This window comes from Macaca nemestrina, chromosome 14 (assembly GCF_043159975.1).
Source record: "Macaca nemestrina isolate mMacNem1 chromosome 14, mMacNem.hap1, whole genome shotgun sequence".
NCBI classification, from domain to species: Eukaryota; Metazoa; Chordata; class Mammalia; order Primates; family Cercopithecidae; genus Macaca; species Macaca nemestrina.
In genome coordinates, this window is record NC_092138.1 from 50,455,313 (window position 1) to 50,471,547 (window position 16,235).

At 40.5% G+C, this 16,235-nt stretch overlaps 1 protein-coding gene and 1 pseudogene across 2 annotated transcripts in view; one reads left to right on the forward strand and one right to left on the reverse strand.

Moving 5' to 3' along the window:
• Positions 1 to 3,575: 3,575 nt before the first annotated feature.
• Positions 3,576 to 16,235, forward strand: part of LOC105465882 (focadhesin) — a 316,678-nt gene continuing 304,018 nt past the window's right edge. Inside the window, exon 1 of one of the 2 annotated variants that reach the window (XM_071077854.1) lies at positions 3,576 to 3,642. The gene's annotated coding sequence lies outside the window, so the exon portion shown is untranslated. Of the gene's footprint in view, positions 3,643 to 15,278; positions 15,302 to 16,235 lie in introns of those variants that run through there. The other variant, XM_011714536.3, reaches the window with a different exon arrangement.
• Positions 9,959 to 10,440, reverse strand: LOC105465883 (alpha-ketoglutarate dehydrogenase component 4 pseudogene; annotated as a pseudogene).

Consider the following 16,235-nt stretch of genomic DNA (forward strand, 5'->3'; position numbering starts at 1 on the left):
GCATCAGAGCTGGGCCTTCTGGAATTAAGTCTAGCGCACCCTCCACAGGTTACATGAATGAAGGTGATTCTCTTATAATCCCTCTGAAGGACCACCCTCTCTCTGCTGTTTCTCAGAAATATTCCTTAGGCTGAAAGTCAGTGAACCAGCTGTGTAGAGCTACAAACATCTGCATCAAATGTAGGTTTGCCCAACTAAGTTAAACTGATCTTTCCTAGGTTATACCTCAATCAAAATTTAACTATAAATTGTAGCTACATTCCTTCAGGCTCCATTCTTTGCTTTCAGCTCAGAAGGAAAGTAAGCTATTTAGTTATATGATTAATTAGGCAGGCAGAATCCTTTTCCTCCTGGCTAACAACATAGATGGACTATTAGAACCCGTTCTAATGTTTTTGTCCAGCCTTCACTTTAATTTCTTTTAAAATTTGTTATTATTGGCTGAGTGCAGTGGTTCACTCCTGTAATCCCAGCACTTTGGGAGGCTGAGGTGAGCTGATCATGAGGTCAAGAGATAAAGACCATCCTGGCCCACATGGTGTAACCCCGTCTCTACTAAAAATACAACAATTAGCGGGGCATGGTGGTGCAAGCCTGTAGTCCCAGCTCCTTGGGAGGCTGAGGCAGGAGAATCGCTTGAACCCGAGACGCGGAGGTTGCGAGCCGAGATTGCATCATTGCACTCCAGCCTGGCAACAGAGCAAGACTCTGTCTCAAAAAAAATTTAAATTTTTAAAAATTTATATCCCAGTGCGTAAAGCAGGCTATTCAGTAGGTACGCAGTAGAAAGAGGATAGGAGTAGGAGTCAGGGAACCAGGGTTCTTATTTCTGTGAAAACTTAATACATTGTCCATATTTTTTAATTTCAGAATTTGTCAGAGAAAACTTTGTCATGGACTGGTAACTTCTGAGATCCTTTCTCGTTCTAAAAGTCTATCTCTGTAGTCTTGTCAGAATCAATCTGGTGGCTGCTGACTTGGTCTCCAGAATGAGCTGGCTCCATAAAGCTCTAGAATATGTCTTTCAACTTGGTATCTCCTGTGCCTACCACAGGGCCTGGTATAGCGTTAGATTAAATAAAAGGTGAAATGATTCCTGCTGAATTGCAGTTCCTGTATGGAAGGAGTATACCCCAGGAGGAGGGGGTGAGCCCATGGACTTCCAGCTTAACCCTAGATCTGCAGTAAAAGCCGTCAAGTCGGTTCTAGGCTCCAAGTTTAATAGTCAAGTCCCTCAATCCTGCCCAAAATCTGAATCTAGGATAGATGTCTGCTATGGTCTAAATGTTTGTGTCCCCCAAAATTAATATGTTGAAGCCTAATCTCCAATGCTACAGGATTAAGAGGTGGGGCCTTTGGGAGGTGATTAGGTTATGACGACTCATGTAGTGCCCTTATAAAAGAGGCTTCAGGTAATCTATTTGCCTCTTCCACCCTGTGATGATACACAGAAGGCACCATCCATGAGGAATGGAACCTCACCAGACACCAAATCTGCTGGCACCTTGCTTGGACTTCCCGGCTTGCAGAACTGTGAACAATAAATTTTTATTGTTTATAAATTACCCAGTCTAAGATATTTTGTTATAGCAGCTTGAACATGCTAAGTCAGTGTCAAAAGTAGACTCAACATCATTCTTTAAATGGGCATTTCCCTGTGTGTTCCTAAAACCAGGCTTTCTACAACAGAGGCAGTACGTTTATTCATTGAGAACCAGGGTGCTTGGATTCAAGTTTTGGCCTGGCCATTAGCTAGGTGCATGACCTTGGTCAAGGTGCTTCACCTGCTGTACCTCAAGTTCCTTATTTATAAAATGTGGGTAATAACTGTAACTGCCTCATAAAGTTGTTCTGTGGATTAAATAAATTTATATACTTAGAACAGCGCTGTTTACATAGTTATGTGTTTAATTATCATTTTGACTAATGAGCCTCAAGAAATATAGGAATAGAAGAAAAAATATTAAAATAGTCCTAAAAGAAATACTGGTGCATTTGGAAGACTGAAAGAGAATATCATCAATGTTCATAAAAAGGGAATTATAAGCCTTATAAAACTCCTTTCACGCAAAGGAAAACAGAGGTTGAATACCTTGAAGTAGGTTCAATATTGATTGAGTGATTGAATGATTGATTGAGACGGAGTCTCACTCCATCAGAGGCTGGAGTGCAGTGGCGCCACCTCGGCTCACTGCAACCTCCGCCTCCCGGGTTCAAGCGATTCTCCTGCCTCAGCCTCCTGAGTAGAGCAGCTGTGACTGCTGGCGCGCAACCCCACGCCGGGCTAATTTTTGTATTTTTTTTTTTTTAGTAGAGATGGGGTTTCACCATGTGGCTCAGGCTGGTCTCGAACTCAGCCCGCCTTGGCCTCCCAAAGTGCTGGGATTACAGGCGTGAGCCAGCCCACCTGGCCCCAAAATTAATTTAGATAAATTCTTAGAGAGTGAATGCATAGTCTGTTATTGGGAACATTGATAACGGTCTGTGATACACAATTACTTATCTGAGGTGACGGGGAACCAAACACTTCCTTCAAATGAGAGACAGAACTTCTTGTCTACACATTAAAATAACTTTGGAAACTTAGAAAAATATCAATGTCAAGGTCCCGCAGCAGAGCTTTTTCAACCAAGTGAGGAGACCCAGGCACTTTTTTTCCCCCTAAGGGTGCCCCAGGGTTTAGAAACAACTAAGTCAGATATTTTTAGAGTAATTTGCCTTAACTCTTTCATCTTGCGTATAATTTCCATTCTGTCATCCGCAACCGGAATTCCACTCCGTTATACCAGTCTCTCCTCATTTTTTCTGCTGGCTCTTTTCAGCGTGTTTCATCGTGGCTGCTGTCTGTCTGTCACAGCCTTCCCACGTGGGAGCTCCCACCCCGCCCCAGGAGAAAATACATGTTTATCATTCAGTAAATATTGGGCAAAATCGTAACAGCAATAACAAGCAATAATTACTCGCGCCAGTTCCCCCTAGAATACATCAACAGAAACACTTGGGCTAGAACGCCCTCAGGACTATCTAACAAGTGGATATACCACAGTGGCGTGGAGAGCTGCAGTGTTCTGTGTTGGCCAAGTGAAGTAAAGACACCAAGCCGTAGGTACTAGGCGAAGAACGAAGTGTCTTCGCGGCAAGTCGGCTGTCTGCTTTAAATTTTCTGAATCCTTAATGTTATCAGTATTATTTATCTCCCCCGGGAAACAAAATCTCCAAATACCAAGAAGCCGTTTTGCATCGCCAAAAGCTGCATAGGGGCAGGCTGCCAACAGGACTACCTGGGCACGCTGCAGTGGCATCTCTAGGCAGTTTCCTTTAATATGCTTTTCCTTGGGCTAACTCCTCACTGCAGTGCTGCTCCTCAGCCAGCCCCCGCGCGCAGCCCTCCCCGCACCAGCTCAGCTGCGGAGCTCGGGTCCGCCGCCCACGCCGCCTTCCAACCGCAGTGCGCGGCCCGGGCCTCAGACGCGCGTGCGCGCGAGTCGGGGAGGGCGGGCCACAGGCGGAGGAGGCGGAACAGGGCCTCGCGATGTGCAGCCCATTGGCTCTCTTCTGCAGTCCCCGCCCCCGGGTGTTCGAGGCGGCGGGGCGGGCCACGTCAGGCAGCCGGCGCTGGGCTGAGCTTGTGGCAGAAGGGAGGTAAGCCGTGCGGGGCGGCGGGCTGCCACCGCTGCCCCCTGCTCGGGAACCGCTGGGTCGCGCCGCCTGCGGCCCGATCGGCTTGCATGGAGGGCGGCTGAGGCCCTGCGGGGCTGGGGCTGAGCTGGGAGACGGGGCAGTGGAGCATGTGGCGGCAAGGCCGCGTCGCGGCGAGGGGCAGCCGGGAGCGGGGCAGGACCTGCTTTTTGCCCTCGTCCGGTCCTGACGGGGCTCTCAGCTTCTGGAGGACTAGGCCTTATGAGGTTACGGAGCTACGAGATACCTGGGCAGGGCTGGCTGTGGTGGCTGCGGTGGGACTCAGTGGGATCCCGACTCGGAAGCCGGTCGGCGCGCTTCTTGCATACCTGCTGCAGCAGGTTGCAGTCGTCCCACTCTCCTTCGACCGGTTCCCTAGTTGGGGACAGAGCAGGAGGTTCTGGCCGCGTCCTGCCTGGCCTGGGTGACTCTCCTTCTCATTCCCGGTGACTCACTCAGATCATGTCCACTTATAATGCAAAGGCTTATGGGTGAGCAGGGCCTGTTTTCAGCCTCCTAGTTCTCTGGCTCCGTCCGCACTTGTGGCAATTACCTGAAGAAAGCGTGTATTAGATATATGTTTTGAAATTTTCGCAGCAGCTAACGTGTGGAGACGTGCAGTTGTGTTGCACTTACCCTTCATGAGTTTTAGTTTCAGCTGTGGCGTCCTGATCTCTCAGTGTGGTTCCTGAATTTGGAGCTTTTGAAATCAATGAAATCCTGCCAATTTCATGCAGTCATTCATTCATACTTTCCAAACTTTTTTGATGGATTCCTTGATGGTCAGCCTCATACCAGATACTAAAATCGGCATTTCCTGCGTTTTCTTACAGTTTATATGCTAGTTTTATTGTCCAGATTTGAGTTGCAATTTTTTTTTTTTTTGTTATTTTCAAGTTCTAGTATCCCTTAAACTATGGTGGCTCTGAGGGTGTAATCCTGATAACTGTATAAGTAATGGCTCTAGGTTTCAGTGGCCTATCTGTAAGAAGGGGAATGGGATTAGTATAATTTTGAGATTTTCAAAGAGAGGAGGGGTAGATGGTATGTTTCCTGAAATGTGTTAGCAGTTAGGAAGTAACTATTTTAAAAACACAGGATGTATTTTATGATTATGTTTTACTGTGTCAACGAACATTGTATCTGTCCACATTCACTTTTTGACTACCAAGCAAGTGCATGTTTACAATTTTGATTCACATCCAATTCCTGCGTAGAAAGCACTGTGACTCATCTAAATTTTGAAATGTAGTCATCATGAGCTTTTTAATGTTACATACAAAGGTATGATATTGAAGCAATTGCATAAAAATGCAATTTTCAAAGCATTTTGCCTTGCTTTTATAGATTAGTGGAAGCTAAAACCTCTGCCTTGATTAATGCTTACTTAATCAATGTTAGGAAGTTACCATTGCGTGGCTAATATTTATCAATATTGTATCTATTTTAACATTTGTTTCATTAACCCCAAATTTACTGGATTTTAATTGATTGTTGCCTCCAGTTAACGCCTGATAACCAGGTCAATAAATAGTTTGAAATCAAAATTTTCGTGGAGGTGTAACCAGAGTTTTTCATTTGTTGACTGATTGATGGTGCTTATCAGTAAATCATTTGGCCTACCCCCCCACCCCCCACCCCTGTCTAAAATGATTTATGAAACAGTCTGAGGCATAATATTCTTAGGTTCATGATACTTTTGGGATATTGTCCACAAATGATTAGTTGAATTAAATTGTGTATATCAGTATCAAGAGTTTGGAAAATTTAAGAAAATATAACTTTTTAAATATTTGCGTTTGCTACATTTTTTGTTTGTTTGTTTGTTTTTGTTTGGAGACAGGGTCTCACTCTGTCACCCAGGCTGGAGTGCAATGCTGCGATCTCGGCTCACTGCAACCTCTGCCTCCCGGGTTCAAGTCATTCTCCTGCCTCAGCCTCCTAAGTAGCTGGGATTACAGGCGAATGCCACCACGCCCAGCTAATTTTTGTATTTTTATTAGAGACAGGGTTTCATCATGTTGGTCAGGCTGGTCTCAAAATCCTGACCTCAAGCGATCCCTTCATGTCAGTGCTACATCTTTCAGTTCTAGAAATGGACCTGATCAAGATTAGAAAGTTAAGGGGGAAAATTCAAGAGCTGAGGACATTAACATTCTAGCGGAAAAAAAAACAAAACACCATGAGAAATAATAACTATATTTGGAGGAAGTCTAAGGAAATAATAGTGTCAGGATTATTAGTCTATAGCAAAACTTGATCTTAATCAGTTTTTCTTGATGTATAACAATGAACTTGGTTTAAGTACAAAAGGAAAATTAGGGTGATAATTTAAATTTTGATCAAGTGGGTAGTATGTATTTCTTTAGGAGATGAGAAATCTATAGATCTAGAGATGTATAATAAAGTATGCTATACTTACATGAGTATAAGTCTGTGATTCACAATTAGTAATAGATTGATGGAGGTTTTGTTACTATTTCCACATGATAAAAGAAGATTTGCTAAGCTAATCGGACAAGGGACAAGGGATATTTGTGAATTTCCTCCATGTAAATGATTTGAAACAACAAAATTTTAAGTGATGTGGAAGAGCCCATCTGTTTTCAAACAATGGATTGACATATAGTTTTTATAACCCTCTAAGTACTTCTGGCCTCATTGTTGTTTTTTTTTTCCCTACTCAGGTCATATTGGAAGTAATAAAATTGCATTTATGATTTTAAAAGTTTATATTGGTTTTCATTTAATTAGTCTGAGTTACTTTAGTTTTATATATTTTGAAAATGTTTCAAAACCCTTGACTTTAAATACTGTATAGCTTGCCACTGTTCATGATGGGAAAACATTTCTTTAGGCCAAAGGAAGTTGAGAATTCAACTTGCATAGATGGTCAGTTTATTACCATTATTTATTTAAAGACTTATCTTTTCACTTGCCTGGGGACCAATGAAGCTTTCCACTGAAGCTCCTAAACTGGAGGTTTATGCCTTTGAAGGTATCTTCTATTCTCCTTTTGGTCAGATGAGTTCTTACTAATTTGGTTGATAAGTATGTTGAACAAATGTCATACAGTAATTATGAGTGTTGTAACTGTAGTTTTATTATGAAGTTTTTTTGGTTGCCAGGGTTTATCTTTCCTTCTCTCTTGACAAGCCTTTCTATTTGGCCTACCTGCTTTCATAATGTAGTCTTAAGTTCTACTTTGCTTTCCAATCATTGCGCATGTTGGGTTATGTAACCAAACCTGATTTTAGTATATGCTATTAGGACATACACATGGAGAGGAATGGAGGATACTTTTTATTAAATGTTTTTAATTGTTGAAACATTTAAGTAAATGTGATTTTTTAAAGATTCTTAGTTATTAAAGGTATTGTATTCTCTATTTTTTATTTATTCCTTTGTTCAGTAAAGACAGCAACTACTTCGATACTAGGTCCTTAAATTTTCTTTAAGGAACTTACAGTGTTGCATGGACTCCATAAATAATGCCAAAATACAATGGGATAAACATTATGATTAGTTGTTTACATAGTATAGTGGGGGATAGAAGAAAACTGTGTGTGAGGTTTGAGGAGATTCAGAGAAGGCTTTATGGAGGAATTTTCATCTCAGTTAAAGTGTGAAAGTGAGTAGGAATTAGTTGGTGATATTAGAGAATAAGACATTCCAGGCACAAGAAAGCAGTGAGGACAAACAGATAGGTTAGAGACAGAACATAGACCCCTAATGTGTTAAGAGAGAGAATAGAGAGATGAACTTTAAAAAGTAAACAAGGAGTAAGTAATGAAAGCTCTCTTCCACACCATGTTAGCCATTTTTAGCTTTATTCTGGAGGCTGTGGTGATCCATGAGTAATAGATTTTAAGTGGAAGAAAGTTAAGATCAGTTTCGTGAGGCAATGTGAGGAATGAATTGTAGTGGAGTAAGGCAAACATTTCCATTACATATGACAGAACTCCGAAAATGCAGTGGTGCTTGAGAGAACAGGATGAATTCCAGCTATATTAAGGTGATTGAGTTAGTGGCCAGATGGATGTAGGGGATGAAGAAGTGATGGAGTCAAGGATACCTCCTAGGTTTATGACTTCCCAAGATAGGAATCACATTAGGAATATCAGATATATGGGGAGAATAAGATCAGTAGCCTTGGACATGGGTTTGGGTCACACAATTGGTGCTGTTCAGTGGGCATTTGGCAGCTTTGGTCTGGAGATAAAGAGAGGATTTTAGGCTGGAGATAGAGATTAGGATGCTATCAACTTATAGGTGGTTAAAACAGTGTGAGAATGGATGATGCTTAAGAGAGAGTTTATAGAATAAGAAAGAATAAAACAGAAGGGAAACCCTGGGAAACACTGCTCTGTAAGATGACTCAGTGAAAAAGACAGAAGGAACAGCCTAATGATACTGGACGTCTAGAAGATAAGGAGGGAGAGAATTCAACAAGAAGAGACTGGTCAGATGCCATTGGGAATAGGAGAAAGAGCCAACTACAGTTTTTGGAAGGTTTCCCAGATAGGCCAGGATCATTAATTTGTAATAATCTAGTTCATATGATTCTGTGACTTTTGGCAGCAAAATTCACTAGAACCAGAGATGATAAGTAGTTGGATTGATACAGTATTTGGATTTTGTTATGTGCATATGGTGAGAATGCAAATGAGTTGAAAATATTGTTGAAAGAATGGTCAGAGTGATGGAATGTGAAGTTTAGACTGGATAGGGATGATGATAGAGCCAGGAGGAGCTGAAAGATTGAGATAACATAATTGATTAAAATGATTAAAAGTCTGGATGAAGTAAATATACAAGTGTTTGTAGCTAAAAGGGAGATAATGAAAATGATGGAAATATTCTGGTCAGAGTAGAATATTGGAATTTAAGATTTTTAGGGTATAGATAGCATGTAGTGTTTGGCTGTGGATATAGATGGTAGAAATGGAGGTGTTCAGGAACAATGAGACTGGTGGTGCGTTGGATGAATTGCTCACCCAGATGACTATAGATGACTGTGGTACCCAGGGAGAAAGGGTAGAATGTGATCCTAATTTCTGAGGTTTAGATTGCATATGGATCAGTATATGTGAGAGATGAAGATACTTAGATATTACACCCTCAAAGGCACAGAGGGTGGGGGTGGGATGGGGCGAGTGGTCTGGAAACATTCTTCTGGGCCTTGGGCTTGGAGGGATGATTAACCTTTACTGATGGGGGCCACCAAAGAAGGGGAGTTTAGTTTATATTAGGCCTAGGAGGTACATCTAGTACCTCCTAGGGAGGGAGCATCTAGTGAAGAGGCTGAGGATATAAGAAAGCTTATTGACTATGGTGTCAGTATAAAAGCTTGGGAAGGAGTGAGAGAGCGAAGAAAGATTATTTAGAGGAGAAGACAGGTTAGAAAGAGCTTAGATTTGGGTGTAAGGGTGACAGCACTTTTCTGAAGCATATGGATAGCTTTTAGTAGTTTGGACTTTACTTTTTTTTTTTTTTAAAGGTATGGAAGATAATTTATTTAGCTTTGTGAGGCTTTGCTTCATAATATACATACCCTTGGCACAGGAGGGGCCCCATGAAAGTTTCATAAACTGCTTAGTAAGTACATATTTATGTTGATTTTATGAGGCTTTGAGACATTAAGTTTGAGAAAGTTAATGGTTATCAGGATTTGCATACAAGATCATAAAACAGTAAAATAAACCAAAGAATAAGACTTCCTTACAATCTCTGAAACATAATAAATTGCAATTTCTAGTGAAATCTTTATTCCTATGCTATATTCATTTTGGTCTCTTAATTATTTCCCGTTTTATGCTCTTTGACTTTCTTTGGAACCTTTTGTATGATCGCCTCCATCTTAATAGTATAGTCACCTATTTTAGCTTGACTATATTTTTATCATTCAAAGTAGGATATACTTATTAAGCCAGTTATACTCCAGTAAACTTGTGAATGAAAAAACATTAGAGAACAGAGAATTAAGAACAAGTAATAGAGTCATTATTTCACTGATCCTCACCCAATTTCAGGAAAATCATATACCTAAAACAGCAATTCTGACTGATAAATTTTTCCATGTCTAAACAGAAAGAAAAGTGAAATTATAAGAATCCTATGATAGTTTACTATACATTATGTGCTTTTAATAGTTCAACACTGGTAATGTTTGATAATCAAGATTAAATTAATAGGCTATTTAAAAATGTATACTTTAATAAGTATAAAGTATATAAATAATTAGGTAAGCTTGTGGAGAAGCTGACCAAGATACATAAATTAGGGAATACAAGTGTCCATCTAAATTTTCTATATTTCATTTTTTCATAGTATTTATTAAAGGTGTTTAATATACAGTTTCTCATATGTCATTTTGGAAGTCCTTTATTGTAAAGATAATTCTATTGTCTGATGACAAACAGCAGCCACCATGGTTATTCAGGACCTCCACGTTGGATAAATTCAATCTCTTCTTGAGACACAAGTTTCCTTCTGTATTTCTGAGGTAATGTTTTTATTATTTCTGCAGTATCTGGTGGATCCTGATACATCAGCAAATCTGGTGATTTACTTCCCTTAAATGTTGTGAAATTACAGAAGAGTGAGATGGTAGCCCTGCTGATCTCAAAGCTTCTGATACATTGGGTTTACGATTGTCTCTTCTGTCAGGAAACCTTATTAATGGAGTGTGTGGTTTCACTACCTGAACAACCCTACTGGCAGACGCCATCTTGCTGCCCATCATAACCCCGAGAAGGGGCAGTTTCCCAGAATTTAAATTTTGATGAAGCTTTCTGTTGTTAACATTTATCCATCAAGTCATTATAGTTTCTGTTAGAGTAGGACAGTTGGCATAGTACTGTTTCTAAATTTAAAAATAACATATATGTCTCCAGTGAATATTTGTGTTATCTGTTGGAGAAAGGATGGACAGTGTGGCCTATTTGCTTTTATGTACCTTTTCCTGACCTCTGAACTCCCAAAATACTTTTGTAAATACATTTCATCATGTGTGCCAATTCTTATCTATTGGTAGGATTAGAAGGTTATGTTGAGTATTTTTAGGTCAATTCTGGGCCCAGAGGTGTAGAAAACGCCTTAATGTGAATTAAAATTACCATGAATGTGGGAGGTGGGCATACCTGCATTTACCTAAGATTGCCATCTGTTATTTTCTCATCTACAGTATGTTTCTAAGGACAGCTCCTCACTCATGCACTAGGTCTCATTCCTTTTACCTTTCCAAGGATTTGGTTCCAGCATCTCTGCCTCTGAACATAGCATTTTCCCTCATTACTGGATTATTCCCTTCAGTAATGCAAGTATGCTGGTATTTTTCCATGTTAAAATAATAGCTTTTGACCCCATTCCTGCTTAAGCCACTGCACAATTTATTTGTTACCCCTTATGGTATAACTATACTCATGTCCAGTTACTTTCCTTCTATTCTTTCTTAAACTCACTTTAATCCAGTTTTCTCCCTCACCTCTATCAAAAAATTACTCTTCTAAAAGTAACTTTTCTGAGAAGTCACTTTTCTAAAAGTGACTTTATTTTTCCTCTAGAGACAGAATCTTGCTTTGTTGCCCATGCTGAAGTGCAGTGGTGTGATCATAGCTAACCACATCCTTCAACTCCTGGGCTCAAGTGGTACTTCTGCCTTGCCTCCTGAGTAGCTAGAACTGTGGATGTGCGCCACCATACCTGGCTAATTTTTCTACTTTTTGTAGAGGTGGGGTCTTACCATGTTGCTCAGGCTGGTTTTGAACTTTTGGCCTCAAGCAGTCCTCCAGCCTCAGCCCAGAGTGCTGGGATTACAGGTGGAGGCACTATGCCTCGCCCTTTCTTTTTCCCAAATCTAAAGGTCTCTTCCAAGTTTCTACCTCTCAGTTGATCTGTCAGCGTTTTTTTGTTTGTTTGTTTGTTTGTTTTGAGACAGCTAGTCACTCTCTGCTTCTTTATTTTTATTTTTGAGACAGAGTCTCACTCTGTTGCCCAGGCTGGAGTGCAGTGGCAGTGGCTAGAGTGCACTGACCTTGGCTCACTGCAACCTTCATCTCCTGGGTTCAGGTGATTCACCTGCCTTAGCCTCCTGAGTAGCTGGGATTACAGGCATGTGCCACCACACCCGGCTAATTTTTGTATTTTTAGTAGAGATGGAGTTTCACCTTGTTGGCCAGACTGGTCTCGGACTCCTGACCTCAAGTGATCCACCTGCCTCGGCCTCCCAAAGTGCTGGGATTACAGGAGTGAGCCACTGTGCCAGCCTACTCTCTGCTTCTTAAAACACTTTTTTCCTTTATTAGCAAAAATGCCACAATTCCTGGTTTTCCTGCTACCTATTGTCCCTTTTTAGACTCCTTTACAGGTTTTTCCTTATCTCCCTGATAAGAGTGCTGTTAACACTGAAGTGCTTCAGGGCTCAGTCATTAGACCTTATACTTCTGGATCATATCATTCAGCCTTTAAATATTAGCTTTATTATTTATTTATTTATTTATTTAATTTTTTTAGATGGAGTTTCACTCTGTCCCCTGAGCTCGAGTGCGGTGGCGCGATCTCTGCAAGCTCCGCCTCCCGGGTTCACACCATTCTCCTGCCTCAGCCTCCTGAGTAGCTGGGACTACAGGCGCCCGCCACCATGCCTGGCTAATTTTTTGTATTTTTAGTAGAGATGGGGTTTCACTGTGTTAAGCCAGGATGGTCTCGATCTCCAGACCTCGTGATCCACCCGCCTCGGCCTCCCAAAGTGCTGGGGTTATGGGCGTGAGCCACTGCGCCTGGCCAATTTATTTTTTGAGATGGAGTCTCCCTCTGTCAGCCAGACTGGAGTGCAGTAGCACGATCTCGGCTCACTGCAACCTTCGCCTCCCGGGTTCAAGCGATTCTTCTGCTTCAGCCTCTTGAGTAGCTGGGACCACAGGTGCACCCCACCACACCAGGCTAATTTTTGTATTTTTAGTAGAGAGGTTGGCCAGGCTGGTCTTGAAAAATGATCCACCTGCCTTGGCCTCCCAAAATACTGGGATTATAGGTGTGAGCCACGGCGCCTGGCCTAAATATTAGCTTTAAATACTAGTAATACCCTACTAGCTTTCAAATTTATATTTTCAGTCTGGTCTTCCCTTGAACTCCTGACTCTGTATATCCAGTGCCTACTCAGCATTTTCTGTTTGGATGACTAATATATATTTCAAACTAAACTGTATTTCCTTTTTTACCTATAATCTTCCCTCTTTTAGTTAATAGAAACTGCATCCTTTTCATGACATAGGCTAAAAACCTGAGTATCATCCTTGGCTCTTCTTTCTCTCATAATCTATATATATACTGTTACTTTGGAAAGCGTGTTGGCTATGCCTTCACGATGTATTTAGAATCTATGTACTTGTCACTACCCACTGCTGTCACCCTAGTCTAAGCCCCCATTGTTTATGTCCCGGATCTTGCAGTAGCCTCTGTATTAGTTATCTATTGTTACCAACCCCCAAAATTTTGTGGCTTAAACCAACAGTTATTTATTAGTTTGTGATTCTGTGGTTGGCAGCTTAGGTTGGGCTTGGAGTAGATGGGGGGCAGCTCTTTTGCTGGTCTTGCCCATGCTCACTCATGTAGTGATGGGGACTGGTAGGTTTGGAGGCCTCACCTGAGATGGCTTGTCTCTGCTCTACATGGTTCAGTAAACTATCTCATGTTTATGTTTCTTTACATGGTGGGTCTAGTGGAAGCAAGATAACAAGAGGAAACTATGTGGCCTTTTGAGGCTTGGACTTAGAACTTCTACAGCTTCACTTTCCCTGCTGTTGGTGTGAGCAGGTCACCAGGTCAAGCCAGATGAAGGGGATAGAAAATTAGTCTATTTTTTTTCCGAGGGGAGCAGCAAAGTCACTTTGTAAAGCGCTTTGTATACAGAGACTGGGAGCAACCGAAGGCCATTTTTTGCAATCTGTCCTGGCCTTCTAACGGATTGCTTCTTTCTTTCCCCTTGCAGTATTGTCAGAACAGCAGCCAGAGTGATTTTATAAAAACATGAGTTAGTTCTCTTCTCTGCCCCAAACTCTCCCGTGGCTTCCTGTTACCACCCAAAGTAAAAGGCAGTCTTGGGATTGTCCTGTGAGGCTTGCCATGATCTGACCCATTTGTTGCCTCTCCAACTCCATTTACAGCCACTCTCTCCGTCTCTCACTTAATCTGCTCAAATTAGCCTCTTTGCTGTTCTTCAGACATCGGAGGCCTGCTTTCACCATGGCATTGGCACTGCTACTCTTTCCGCTTAGAATCTTCTTTTCTGAGATGATGAAACTGCTCTTTTAGCCCCTTTCAGTCTACTTGAGTGCTTCCTCAGGCTTTCCCTGACCATCCTTTTAAAAATGGAAACCTCTCTCTAATACTGTCTATCCTCTGCCCTGGTTTACTTTTATCCATAACACTTATCTTCAGAAATGCTATATAATTTACTATTTTGCTTATTCTTATCTTCCCTCTACTAGAAATGTAATCTATAAGGGCAGGGATTTTTCTCTGTATTTCCAGTGCTTAGTATAGTGTCTGACACAAGGTAGGCATCTCATAAATATTTCTTGAATGAAGGAATGACAGGTATTGCAACCTTTTTCTGGCTTAGGTATCTCTTCCATGCTTTATGGAAAAGCTCTGGGCCATTATCTGAGGAAATTCCTGGTCTCCTTTGCAAGTACTTTTGTAATCACTGTCTGTCTGTCTGTCTGTCTGTCTATCTACCTATCTATCTATCTATCTATCTATCTATCTATCTATCTATCTATCTATCTATGTACATGGAGTCTTGCTTTGTTGCCCAGGCTGAAGTGCAGTGGTGCGATTTTGGCTCACTGCAACCTCTGCCTCCTGGGTTCAAGCGATTCTTGTGCCTCAGCCTCCCAAGTAGATGGGATTACAGGTGTGTGCTACCACACCTGGTTAATTTTTGTATTTTTAGTAGAGATGGCACTTCACCATGTTGGCCAGGCCAGTCTCAAACTCCTGACTTCAAGTGATCTTCCCGCCTTGGCCTCCCAAAGTGCTGGGATTACAGGTGTGAGCCACTGCGCCCAACTGCAATCCATTTTTTAAAAGAGGTCTTCTAGACCAAGTATTCTTCCACATCCAGACTCTAATTTATTCTTTGCAAGATTATCATATTCTCTTAACTATATGTAACGTCTTTCTTGATACTTAATAGCAACCTCTTCACTTTGAGTTGTAAATTGTAACATTTTTTGTTCAAAGCAAAACTGAAACAGGTGAAAGTAATAGTCTAGGGCAGAACATTTTCAAACCTTTTTTAAGGTCTTAGACTGTCTCTCCACCTCCACATATCTTACTGAGAACTTCAGATAAATGTTTTGTTATTCAAAATAAATGTTTTATTATTCAAAATAAAGCTATTTTACATTTGAATTTATAGCATACTCTTATTATAAAGTCAGTCTGAACCATGAAGCTATTATAAGGAGCATAACATTGAAATGAATGATTATGAATAAAAATGATAATCTCTATATGCCTCAGCCTCCAGTTTATTTTTGTATTGTGATTTTGTATTTTGGTTTTGTTGCAGATCATCAAGGAAATTTTCATCCACACAGATTAACGGTTGAAAATGGTAATAAGTTTTTTTAACAGTTCACATTGCAATCTTACAATCTCTAGTTACTTTTTTTTCTATTTTCTTTTATTTTTAAAAATGTGTTACTGTGGACAATTTAAAACATACACACATTAATAGGGAATATAGTGAATGAACTTAATTTCAACAGCATCAACATTTTGTCAGTCTTGTTTTTCTAACATTTTTTCCTCCCTAGCTTTTTTTTAAAAGTAATTGTCTTTAATTAATCAGGACTTCTTAAAGTGCAATTACTAGGCCATTCATTATCAACCCTAAAAAAATTAATACCAATTCCTAAATATTATCTAATACAGTCCGTATTTCAGAATTTCTCAGTTGTGCCAAGGTTGTCTTAGTAGAATTGGTTTTTTGAAATCAGAATCATGTAAGTTTCCCAAATATAACATAATTTGGTTATTATGTGTGTTTAGTCACTTATTCTGTACAAAACCTCCACTCCTTTTCTCCCTTGTCATTGATTTGTTGGAGAAACCGAGTCCTTTGTCCTGTAAAGTGTCCCAAATTCTGGACTTGACCTATTGCTCTGCAAGTGGTATTGTCCTAGAAGAGGTACCTTGTTCTTGTATCTCATATATTTCTTGTAAATTGGAAATTAAATGTAGAGAGCTGTGTATATTAGTGGCAAATGTTTTTAGGTAACAGTATTCTTACAGAAGCCTGTGTATGTCCTATTCCATCACCTCGTGAGGATACAATGTGTGTGGTATTCTTACTTTTAGTGATGCTAAGACGAATCAATCAATTCAAGTGGGATCATCCTGATCCCTCTAATATAAAGTTCCCTATCTTCCTTTAACTTAATAGTTTTAGCAACAGTTGATGATTCATTCACAAATCAAATTATATATTAACAAAGTAACTTCATATTGGTAGAGATTTTTCTTAAGCATGTAATTATGCTTTCACT